Here is a 13849-nt window from a genome sequence, read left to right as displayed (position 1 = left end):
AAGTCTATCCTGAAATCTGGTCATTCTACCAGCTATTTAGACAACAATTCACAGTTTTTATAGTAGTATATTATATAAACTTTCCTTTTGTGGTGGTTTATATGTTTTCTTCGGTAAACATTTTTTCAGTCTTTAGCTTATTTCTATGAATAAATTGTTACTTTATTGTTAATTTTGTTTTTATGCAAGTACTTTCCTGACTTACCTTACATTATCTTGACATTGTGTATCAAAGAGCTGGCCCATTAATTTTAATGCAGTTCAGGAAATTGAATCTTTTCTCATACTTTCTGTTGAATATGTAATATCGAAATTGTCATTCTTGACAAACTAAAGTCACCAAGATTTTTTCTTTTAATCTCACAGAAATATACAAGGTTTCATTTAACCTTTAGGTTGATGGAAATAGTCATTTATTATTTTCAGAAGTTGTATTTAAGAATAGAATTTTTAAATTTCTGTATGTAGAATATTCTACATACAGATGCTTAGAATATTCTACATACAGATGCTTATATAATATTCTATATACAGATGTTTTTACATTATTTACTATAATTCTGGGATCTTACATAACTCTCTACACTGGTCTCCTCTGTTCTCTCTCTCTCTCTCTCTCTCTCTCTCTCTCTCTCTTTCTGTGTGTGTGTCTTGCTTTCTCTCACTCTGCATATATATATATATATATATAGTGTTTTTATATGGTATATGCATGTGTTTGTGTCAGATGTATGTCTGTGTAAGTATTTGTGTCGGTATCTATGCCTTTTATACTTTCTCCCTACATCTTTTCTTTGTCTTTTTCTATTTTCTCTTTCCAAAACATACATAAAATATCTCCAGTTGCCCTTGTCTTTCAAACATCAAATACATTCCACAGGTCAACTTGTAAGTTAATGGTCTATTAACTTTTAAAATATAGTTCTTTAAAATCATAATAGCCTATGTCAGTGACTGAAGGGTTGCAGCTGACCAGAGAGGCAAAATTGATTCCAGAAAGTCTTGCCCTTCCCATGATTCCATTGATAAAGCTAGGCCCCTTCCTCTTTGACCACTTTCATATTTTGATACACTTGGGAGGCTGATTGTCAAGTACAGCTATCAAAATACCTAAGTCCAGCAATCAAAATTTTTAATTTGACTGACATGTCCAGTCCTAACACAGATTTCCCCATTAACTCACTAAAAATTTCTTATACAGAGGCACCTGCTGCTACCTTTGCCTGATCCAGAGGAAGTCCTCACTTGTGCCTGCAGATGAAAATAAAATCTCTTTTTTTGTTCCTAGTCTGAGGCACCTTCAGTGACAAGAAAGGAAATACACTTTGTTTACTGCCTTATGTTTAGTCTCAGGTTTCAATAAATGTCAACAGACATGGGTCTTAAATTGTATCTCACAGGTAAAAAGTGTTGGAGAATGTATAAGACCTTGAGAATAATTCCTACCACCCTTGATTCAATCTATTCAGGAAGTATTAATGCTTTCATACCATGTATCCTAAAAATTATCACTTGAGACACATGGCAAATAACCATTTTTTAAAGCAATAGTTCCTCAGCAAATGAGAACAAAGTTTAGCCACTGAAAATTACATACATCAAAAAGTTCATTCCTACTGATTTTGTTAAAAAGATGGACAAGTTCATCACAACTAGTCGATGCTCACTTCTGTTTGATATGGTAAACTTCCAGTGCACTCATCAAATTGCTGACTCTCAGAAGTCTTTCTACATCTTTCTCCGTGTATACACACACTTTTCCCCATTTGAGTGTCTGTTTGTGTATGTGTATAATTGCAAAGGTGAAATTCGAGTGTGTTAACATTCTAATGTCTCACACCATTTACAATTCATTTCCTTCAAGCATTAAAATCATAAATTAACTGCCAACATTTCAATGATTTCAATACTATACAAGAATAATACAAGGTGATTTGGTTTTAGATGTATAATCAGAATGAGGTTGAAAGCTGACAAAGGAAAACATGTTACATAATGTATAAATCCATGCCAAAAAAATATAAAAAAATGTTTCTTGGCATTTCTTTGAAGAAGAGCGAGAAACCATTTATAATGAATAGTTAAAGTAAACTAAAAGAATAGTGGTTGACTCCGTAACAGAAAATATCAAAAATAACTTACTTAAAAAATTTTATGTGGAATGCAAAAAAAACCTCCACTGTTTCTTGTAGCTAGTTTGAAGAATGTAATGATATTAATTATATTTACATGCTTCATTTCTGAATGCATTTGCACTAACAATGGTGACTTAATCACAATGAAAGAGATAATTAGATTCTATCCATCAGTGTCTTCATAAACACTAACTAAAATGACAAATTACAGTTTGTGTTAACCTTAATGAATAAATTGAAACATGAATAAGTACAGACATTCAAAATGTTAAGTTTGAAACCCCTGAATTATAAATCTCTGAAATAGAATTTGGTTAACCCTTTAACAAAAATAATTGTTAATTTGAACTGGGAGGAAGTAATAACTTAGTAGGAAATTGGGAAGCTAAGATTAACAGATGGTGGAAGAAAGCAAGAAGACAGGCAAATTCAAATCTTAGGTTAAATTTAATGAACATATAACAGAAGAAGAAACCTCATCATTTTAAATGACTTCCTTTTCTAGATAATATGTAATTGAGAAAAAATTCTGAATGATAAAATATATCTGGAGTAAATTGGTGTGGTCATTCAATCCTTTTCTTAATTGAATAAGGTTTACAAAGTACCATATGGAAAGAATTCATTCAAAATACATACAAAATTCATATAGTCATGACATAGATTCTATAAAAATAATTTCTCTGTGAAAAAACTTACATTTTTAGAAAAATAGAGTGATAAACCACAGGAAGACAATGTGGAATGATAAAAGAAAACTAAATACAAATGGTTAGACAGTATTTAAATAGGTGAAAAGAGAAAGGGTGAAACAAATCACAGATTCAATGCCTCTTATCTGAGAACAGTCAATAGTCTTTATAGTAGGGCTGTAAAATGAGGGTAGATATTCTGAAGTAGATACAGGACATAGTAAAAGTAAACATAAAATCTGGTGTGCAAATTTTGCACAGGACATCTGCTTAAATTTATCCACAAACCACATATTTAAACTGAAAATAAGTTTCTGGCTTATGTTGCACTCTGTAAGTGAGGAATCAATTACAAACACTCAACTGAGCCAACAGAAGCACATTTTGAGTATAGAATTTTAGTTGAATCTGTCTTCACCAATGACCAAAAACATTAGTCAATAAAGCATCCTTACAATATATGAAAATATATTACACACAAGTATTCCTAAAAGTAAAAAAGGAAGAAATTTTTGTTGAATGTTTTCATGTCTGATATTACTGTGTTGAAAATAATATGAACATGATTTAATTTGCTTCATGTATAAATACAAAGAAGCTTTTAATAATGTGACACAAAATTATTAAAAAATGTTAATGCTGCTTCCAGTTTCTGCCTGAGCCAGAGCTGAACCAGTTCCATAGCTTTCTGTACACAAATCCCGTTGGGGAGAAAACTGGACTCGCAGAATTGTGAACAATCCCGAGAGCTCAGAGGAGACTACCACTTCTGCTCACATTCCTGGCCCAAGAAGAATCTGCCTAGTGTCCTCTGGATTCAGGAACCTAGGAGCAATCAGGAGCAGAACCCTTCTGGTTTCTGCCTGTGCCCAGAGCTGAAACCTAGTCACCAGGAATGCTGACACACCTGAGAGGAGAGGTAAGACCAACTCTTCTGCTCTCAGTGACCTTCCTGGAAGCTCAGGACACACAAAACCAGGAGAAGTCTGGAACAGGATTCTTCTGGACAGTCCCATAACTCCTAAAGAAGTGAAAGTAGTTATTAAAAGTCTCACAACCATAAAAAGCCTAGAGAAGCACATAAATTTAATTCAGAATTCTATTAGAACTTCATGGAAGACCTATTGCCAATACTGTTCAAACTATTCCACAAAATAGAAACAGAAGGAACACGACTTCCTTCTAGGAAGCCATAATTATGCTTATAACTAAACAAATTAAAGACCCAACAAAGAAAGAAAACTTGAGACCAATTTGTCAATATTGACGCAAAAATATTCAATAAAATTCTCACTGAGTCCAAAAACACATCAAAACAATCATCCATCATGCTCAAGTAGGCTTCATCCCAGGGATGCAGAGATCATTAAATATATTGAAATACATCTACATAAACCACTAAGTAAACAAACTCAAAAAAAAAACAACACATGATCATCTCATTAGATGCTGAGAATGCATTTGACAAAATTCAACACCCCTTCAATTTAAAAGTCCTGGAAAGATCAGAAATTCAAGGCCCATACCTAAACATAGTATAAGCAATATACAGAAAACAGAGGCCAACTTCAAACTAAATGGAGAGAAACTTGAAGCAATCACACAAAATCAGGGACTAGACAAGGCTGCCCACTCTTTCACTACCTATTCGATATAGTACTTGAAGACCTAGCCAGAGCAATTAGACAACAAAAATAGGTCAAAGGGATATAAATTGGAAAGTAAAAAGTCAAAATATCACTATTTGGAGATGATATGATAGTATAGTGAAATGACCCCAAAATTTCCACCTGAGAGCTCCTACAGCTGATAAACAACTTCAGCAAAGTGTCTGGATATAAAATTAACTCAAGCAAATCAGAAGCCTTCCTCTACTCAAAGGATAAACAGTCACAGAAAGAAATTAGGGAAATGACACCCTTCACAATAGTCACAAATAATATAAAATAGGTGTGATACTAACCAAGCAAGTAAAGATCTGTACGACAAGATCTTTCTTCAATTCTTGGATAAAAGAAATTGAAGATCTCAGAAGATGGAAAGACCTCCCGTGTACTGTCACCCATAAACCATGAGCTAAATAAACTCTCCCTTTCCTAATTTCTTCTTGTCAATTTATCTTATCACAACAATATGCAAAGTAACCTGGTCAACCCTCTTTAAGTAATGAAGTTGCTACAAACTGCACAATTCTTAGGATGACTGAGGATATACTTAAGAATATTAAATATGTGTTATTTATAAATTTAATGTGTAATGCAAGTTTGTAATAAATAATAATCTGTAGGTATAGAAATCCTTTTTGTTACCATTTTGTTTGTGGGAATATATTCTCATATCTTCAATTGGGAGCCACCATATGATGATATTCATAGATGCAAAAAAGTGATAGACTACTGAATTCTTAATAAATCAAAGTTGGAAACTTGGGAAAATTTATAATTTGCTATGTATGGCTAATAACACAGAGAATCCAAGATCTATGGAATATTAATTGATATGATTGGTTCAGAACAATGTAACCTCTGCCACTTATTCCAGTAAGCATTGTACAAAAGGGATGCATCACTTGTAAAGTGGAACTAGCTCAGGTGGTAAACTCATGGCAGTGCAAATAAAGCCCTAAAAGCAATGATTAGTTCCCTCCTACATCCAGTGTTGCAATGTCCTGTCATTATGAAAACATTTTATTTTTGCATTCCGGTGATAGACACTAAAATGAGAAATATGACATAAATGTAGCATTGAAAAGTAACAATGTCAAGAAATATTTGTAACAATATGTGGCACTTTATAAGACATAAAAAACCCAACAAACATTAACAAAATAATGGTATATTAATATTGAAATAATAATGAAATAATAGAACTAAGAATAATGAAGTAATAAATAAATAATATAATATAAATAAGTTACTCTCCTATGCAAAGAAATTTTGATAAAATATTCTACATGTCTATCTGCAGATTGATGCTAAACCTGATATATTAATAAAGACCATTAAATAGAGTAGAATGTGCTTATAAAACATAATTTATATTCAGAACTCTATAGGAAGTATACACATTTTTGCAATCATGCCTATTTTTATAAGATTGTACTATATATGCAATAGAGACAGGGTGATATCCTTTGCTAATTATACATAAAGGTGTGAATAGAAAAACTAAACATAAATCTTAACTGACAACATATGTAAAATAAGTATTGTCTATATTTCATTTTCATTAGACAAAGCATTATAATAGTAGCTTTGGTTTTAAAAATAGTATTCTGCTTTATTTGTATTTTAAAGTTAAGCTTATTTTTTAGCTTACCTAAAATTTTTACTTTGGAGTACATTTAAAAACATATGTCGTGAAAGGCACAGGTTTTACTTTCCTTACTGTAAATTTTCATTGCAAATCAAATGTGCCCTCTAGAAAATATGTTTACATCAAATTACTTGATTTAAGAGGACATAGTTCTGATTTATATCAAGGGATGGCCATTTTGTACTATTGTAGTCCAAGCTATGGAAATATGTGCGCATATATTTGTGGTTTTACCTACTATATCTTCTATATTCATGCAGAAATCTATGGTTATATGAAGAGAATATTCTGGTGGCGTGAAGCTCAAGTTGCACTTTTTTATGGTTAACATGATTTTCTTTCCATTCATTTTCTATTCCAGTGTAAGGAAAATTTTTGTCTTCTTTTCTAAAAGTTGCAGAGATTTTTAAAAAAGAATTTTATTCCATGCACATTCAGGAGTATGTGAGTATGAACGCTACCGAGGTATAATCCAGAAAAGAAAAGTGGAACATTATCTTCCCCATACTATACAATTCAGTGTACTTAATCTGAAAGTTACTCCTATGTGGGCATCAGTAGAAGCATACATACATCAACTATTTAAGATCAATTAAAATGATTAATTCTCTGTGTTTGTGTGCATATGTATGCTTGTTCATAAGTGGTTGTGTATGTATATGCTCCTCTGTGTTTGGGTAACTTCTACATGGGTGTGTGTCCATGCATGTGGTCTCAAAGTACAGCCTTTGGTGTTATCCCTGAGGCACCATCCACATTTTTTTGAATACATTTTCTCTCCCTTGTCATGAACTCAGCAAATTTATCGGACTGGCTTGCTAGTAACTATGAGGCGACCTGTTGTCTCTGTGGCACTTGAGCTGAGACTACAATCTACATTTGCAAGAAATAGAATACTAAATTTAGCTTTAGAAGCCAGCTTAGTTATTAGTGAGTTTTTAATAGTATCTTTTAAAAAGAAAAATAATCAACATGCTTGAAATATGGATTCATTTATTGATAATATATTTGTTCAATTGATTTTTTGCAAATTTTAGTCATTTTTATTCATTTTTGTATAAGATATAAACATAAAATGTTCAATGAAATATTGTTTTTGCCATAATGTCTTCAAAATAGAGGATTTTTCTGCTATGAAACCTGAATAACACACAGTGGTTTTGAAAGAACAGGATCAGAAGAATTCTGTATTACAGTTAAAAATTTACTAATAATGTATAGTCACTTTTCTGAAGAGTTTTATTTTAAAAATTGTCATGTTCTCAAAGATGTTCAAATAATAACAGGACAGTAATAAGGATGCTAAGTTTGTCCTTCCATGTTTGTCTCTGGGATTTTGCAGTAGGAAAGGAGAATAAAATAATGGATGGGTGGTTCAGCAAGTGTGCCACATACTGCTGATCTGTCAACATCATAGTTGCCATGGTTACATTCAAGGGGAGGTTGCCTAAATTACCTTATGATCACAAACTGCATGCATTCCCATTCTGAGTAGCTAATATACAGCAGATCCTAAAATCATAGAACAGATGACCTCTCATTCCAAATGTGTTAAATAGTTCAGTAAAGTCAGCACTTTGCATGAGTGTGAGCAGTGGTGCTGACTTCATTACAGTGCTGTCATGAACTTTCATCGAAGTTTCTGTGGATGATATTAGAGAATGATCTCAATAATGCTTCCCTTGCAGGAGCAATTTCACTATGACACATGAATAATGCAGCATCCTTCCCTTGTGAGTTTTTTTCCTAAATATATGTACTATAAAAATAAAGTAGACATTAAATTTGTATAAAACAAGAGATAATTTGGTTTTTATAAGTTTGTTTTCTTTGCATTCATTTGTTATTTTTGTGTTTATTACATGTCTTTTTTTTCCCCTGAAAGGTAGCTTGCTCATTTTTGTGTCAAAATAATGCTGCCCTTTGCCTAGGGTCTCAATTCCTTTCATTTTTTTCATTTTTTATTGGATATTTTCTTTATCTGCATTTCAAATGTTATCTCATTTCCCAGGAAACTCCCTATCCCATACTCCTCCTCTCCCTGATTCTATGACTGTTGAGTCAAATGGTTGAGTGGGAACATCTGCTTCAGTATTTATGAGGCTCTGGCAGTGTCTCTGTGGAGACAGCTATATCAGGTTCTTATCAGTATGTACCTCTGGCATCCCCAATAATGTCTGGGTATGGTGAATGTATGTGGGATGGATCCCCATGTGTGGCAGTCTCTGGGTGGCCTTTCTTTCAGTTCTGCTCAACACTTTGTCTCCGCATTTCCTCCTGTGAGTATTTTGTTCCTCTTTCTAAGAAGTACTGAAGAATCCACACTCTGCTCTGTCTTCTCCTTGAACTTATTGGCAGACCATATGATATTATACTTAAATGACCCCAAAAAATTCCAACAGAGAAACCCTAAACCTGATAAACAACTTCAGCAGAGTGTCTGGATATAAAATTAACTCAAACAAATCAGCAACCTTCCTCTACTCAAAGGATAAGCAGGCTGAGAAAGACATTAAGGAAATGACACCCTTCCCAATAGTCACAAATAGCATGAAATACCTTGCTGTGACTCTAACCAAATAAGTGAAAGATCTGTATGACAAGAACATCATGACTCTGAAGAAAGAAATCAAAGGTCTCAGAAGATGGAAAGACCTCCCATGCTCTTGGGTTGGCAGGATTAATACAGTAAAAAAATGGCCATCTTCCCAAAAGCAATCTAGAAATTCAATGTAATCCCCCATCAAATGTTATAAAGAGCAATTTGCAAATGTATTTAGATTAAGAAAAAACAAAAACAGGACAGTGAAAACTATTCTCAACTATAAAGAAATTCTGGGGGAATAACCAACCCTAACCTCAAGCTGTATTACAGAGCAATGGTGATAAAAACTGGTATTGGTACAGAGACAGGCAGGTAGATCAGTGGGATAGAATGGAAAACACAGAAATGAACCCACACACCTATGGTCATTTGATATTTGAAAAAGAAACTAAAACCATCCAGTGGAAAAAGGACAGCATTTTCAACGAATGATGCTGGTTCAACCAGTAGTCACCATGTAAAAGAAAGCAAATAGATCCATTCTTATGTCCTTGTACAAAGCTCAAGTCCAAGTAGATCAACAACCTACACATATAACCAGATACACTGAAATTAATGGAGGAGAAAGTTGGGAAGAGCCTTGAATACATAGACACAGGACAAATTTTCTTGAACAGAATATCAATGGCTTGTGCTCTAAGATTAACAATAGACAAATGGGACCTCATAAATTTTTAAAGCTTCTGTAAGGACACTGTCATTAGACCAAAACAGCAACCAACAATTTGGGGAAAGATCTTTACCAATTCTACATTCAATAGAGGGCATTATATATCTAATATATACAAAGAACTCAAGAAGTAAGACTCCACAGAACCAAATAATTCTATTAAAAATAGGGTTCAGAGCTAAATAAATAATTCTCAACTGAGGAATATTGAATGGCAGAGAAGCACCTAAAGAAATGTTGAACAGTCATCAGGGAAATGCAAATCAAAACAACCCTGAGGTTCCACCTCACACCAGTCAGAATGGCTAAGATCAAACTCAGGTGACAGCAGATGCTGGTGAGGATGTGGAGAAATAGGAACACTGCTCCATTTTTAGTGGGATTGTAAGCTGGTACAACCACTGTGGAAATCAGTCTAGTGGTTCCTCAAAAAATTGGACACAGTGCTAGCTGATTACACAGATATACTATTCTTGGGCATATAACCAAAAGATGCCCCAACATATGACAAGGACACCTGCTCCACTATGTTCATAGCAGCCTTATTTATAATAGCCAGAAGCTGGAAAGAACCCTGATGTCCTTCAACAGAGGAATGGATACAGAAGATGTGATACATTTACACAATGGAGTACTACTCAGCTATTAAAATCAGTGAATTCATGAAATTCTTAGGCAAATGGATGTAATTAGAAAAAATCATCTTGAGTAAAGTAACCCAGTCACAAAAGAACATATATGGTATATTCTCAATGATATTGGATAGTAACCCAAAGCGTCGGAATACCCATAATTCACAGACCATATGAATGAAGCTCAAGAAGAAGGAAGACCAAAATGTGGATGTGTCAGTCCTTCTTATGGGGGAAACAAAATACTTAGCAGAGGAAATAGAGAGACAAAGAGTGGACCAGAAACTGAAGTAAAGACCATCCTGGGGGTTCATCCCATGTGCAACCGCCAAACCCAGTCAATATTGCTGATGCCAAGAAGTGCTTGCTGACAGGAGCCTGATATGGATGTCTTCTGAGAGGATCTGCCACAGTTTTACTGATACAGATTAAGATGCTTGCAGGTAATCATCAGACTGAGCACAGGACCCCAATGGAGGAGTTAGAGAAAAGACTTAACAAACTGAAGGGGTTTACAACCCCATAGGAAGAATAACAATATCAATCAACCAGAACACCCCAGAGCTCCCAGGGACTAAACCACATAGGGGGATCTGTGGCTCCAGTAACATATGTAGCAGAGGATGGCATTGCCAGGCTTCAATAAGAGGAGAACTCTTTGGTCTTGTGAAGACTTGTTTCCCTAGTTTAGGGGAATTCCAGGATGTTAACATTGGAGTGGGTGGTTTGGAGGGGCAACATCCTCATAGAAGCAAGGAGAGGCAGATGGGACAGGGTAAACAGGAAATGGATGAAATTTAAAATGTAAAATAAAAAATAGAGATATGGCATCTTAAGACATCTTTCAAATAATCAGAAAAGCAACTTAGGTGTATATATGGCTTTGTGAACAAACCTATCTAAAATTAATTATTGGAAAATTCAACATTATGTCCTAGAAATTTTTTGTGTTATAGCTATGGAATGCAAATGATTATAGATTGTTGTCTTTATTTGAGAATACACTACTTATGACACTGTTCTGTTTTAGACAGGATGCCACCACTAAGGATGTGATTATAACACTGTCTTGTAAGAATGGATCCCAAGTGTTCATCTATCAAAAGGTAAGTCAGAAGTAGAGTGCAGAAAACAATATGAACAAACGGATGCTTTAAAGGAAAAAAAAGGAGGCTTTCCCATAATATAGTCATTTAATTCTCCAGATTTACATAAGCCTAAATAAGACACAGATGGCATACTCAAAATAAGATAATAAAAAATAGATAATAAATGACTATTTAGAGACTATAGGTGGAGGGAGGGAGACCGCATGTGAATGTAGTAACTAAGCTGTCAAATGCATATGATGAAGACTATTACTACTCCGTGGCACAAAGACAGAGAGAGAGAGTAGAAAAACCAAAAGAGGTACTGAAAAGAAAGTGGTTGGAACAGAGAGAAATAGAGAGACAAAAAGAGAGATCCAGGGAGAGATTGCAACTTTGTTATATGTGGGACAGGATCAGGGTTTGCAGTCCAGGGTCATACCACTTCACCGGGAAGGCACTACCCAGTGGATGCCAGAATATACTAAAGCTATTTGAATATTTCTTTCTCCAACTTAAGCAGGAATCCTTGCTGGAAGCATACAATGAAAAATTATGGGCACAGGGCAAGACATGTCTGTCATCTAGAGAGAAATAATAGTTCTAGAGATACAAATAGAATTTAAGCATGATAATGCCAAGAAGTGCATGCTGACAGAAGCCTGATATAGCTGTCTCCTTAGAGGACAGAGGTGGATGCTTGCAGCCAATGATTGAATTCCCCAATGGAGGAATTAGAGAAGGGTCTGAGGCAACTGAGGGAAGAACAATAATATCAACCAACCATACACTAGATCTTCCCAGAACTTCCTGGGGCTAAACCACCATCCCAAGTATATACAGAGATGAACCTGTGGCTACAGCCTCCAGCAGAGGATGGTCTTATTGGGCATCAGTGTAAGGAGAGGCCCTTTGTCCTTTCAATGTTTGATGCCCCAGTGTAGGAGAATGTCAGGATGGGGAGAAGGGAGAAAATGGGTGAGTGGATTGGGGAGAACCCTCAGAGAAGCTGGGGGAGATAGTGGGTTTCTGGAGGGGAAACTGTGACAGGGGATAACATTTGAAATGTAAATTAAAAGTATCCAATAAAAAGAACAAATGTGTCTCTTTAGCTGAAAACCCATCACATATAATCAAATGCTGCAGAAGAATCCTAGATATAGAAGGACTATTGTGTCCCCATTTTCGGTTTTCTCTCTTCTATTGCGTTGTGACCTCAAATGTTTTTTGCAACAGATCTACAATAATGTCCAGTAATCAGATTCATATTGCTACTTAGCTGAGATGGAAATAATAGATAAGTAAGGAAGTCAGTATCTGCTATTGCTTAAACTATGCTTCCTTACTAAAATTAACTGTGCTGTTAGATTCCTGAGTTAATGAAACCACATAATTCACAAAAACTTTGATTTTTATCATCTTTCAAGTCTTTTCACCGATCCTTGGACAATTTTAGTTTTTAATCTGAAATTTTTATATTTCATAAAGGTTTATCATATAATTAAATACCAAAATAGCAAAACTGTCACTAAATCACACTAAGAAATACTTTTATTATATCTATATTCATCACATGGTACAAATTCATCTCCACAGTGAAATTCAATTCTATCCATCAATTTCTTAGTGAGCTTAATTTACTTTACTGATTCATTTTTATTTTGCAAAAATATCATATTAAGCATTTTTATTGAAATATAATCAATTTTACTTTAACCCTGTATAGGAAATTGCCAAGTGATGGCAGGGTGCCAGACCTTAGCATTCCAACTTGTCCTATTTTCCTGCCTCCTTCTAAAAGATTGAGATTCCATTGTCTTATACAATGCTGCTTGGGAGTATGGAACAGACATAAATATTTTAAATAGAACACAAAGATTTAGGCATTGATTTGGGGATTATGCTCAGATTTGATGGGGATATGCAGCGAGCTCAATGAACTGAGATTTATGTGGACCCTCTCTATGTAGAATGGTTTTAATCCCCCATCATTCTAACCTCACTTCATTTCCATCCACACCATTCTCTTGGCTTAATTGTTAATCAAGTTTATACACTCTTTTTTCCCTTTCAAGAATCCTGACTTGGATAATAAAGTACATGGTATTCTTCTTTATAAGAATAATAATTGTTACTAGGCTAAGTGTTTCCCTCCTTTAATCCCAACAATCAGGAAAAAGAAGCTGTTCAATTTCAAGATTAGCATTGTCTATATGAACAGTTCCAGGCAACTCAAAGCTACATAGTGAGATCCAGTTTCCAAAAGCTAAAGAAGTAAAACAAAACAAGCAATGGTACTTCTTTTAGCCTTTAATAGAACCTTCTTGTTAAAATGAGTTGAAAGAAATACTTTTTAAACAATGCTATATAAAAATAATTTGAATTATTTACACTATTTTAGAAATATTGTTATGATTATATAATCTAAATTCCTCAGTTTTATTTGGTATATTTTTTGAATCTTTCTCATTTTGAAAGGAAGTTTGGTTCATGAATAGCTTCTCAAATAATATTTAAAAATATTTTGGAGCTGTAATCTAAAAAATAAAGACTGTTCTCTTTTTAGACAGCTGTGACCCTTCTGCTTGCCAGTCTCTGAGTTGCTCTTGACTGATTCTTCTCATTTGCAAGTCCTTATATCCTGTAGCTAAGACGATTGTATAATTTATCATCTAGAGAAGGTCATTTGAAAATAAAACAGTACACTGAAAA

The 13849-nt window shown here is 34.3% G+C and overlaps 1 long non-coding RNA gene across 1 annotated transcript in view; it reads left to right on the top strand.

Moving 5' to 3' along the window:
• Positions 1-13849, top strand: part of LOC134480370 (uncharacterized) — a 96298-nt gene that overhangs the window by 71136 nt on the left and 11313 nt on the right. The window contains exon 2 of the long non-coding RNA XR_010054784.1: positions 11080-11155. This is a non-coding gene — a long non-coding RNA (uncharacterized LOC134480370). The remainder of the gene's footprint in view (positions 1-11079; positions 11156-13849) is intronic.

This window comes from Rattus norvegicus, chromosome 9 (assembly GCF_036323735.1).
Source record: "Rattus norvegicus strain BN/NHsdMcwi chromosome 9, GRCr8, whole genome shotgun sequence".
Lineage (NCBI taxonomy): Eukaryota > Metazoa > Chordata > Mammalia > Rodentia > Muridae > Rattus > Rattus norvegicus.
Note: the sequence above shows the minus strand (reverse complement) of the source record. Positions and strands in the feature narration are given on the sequence as shown.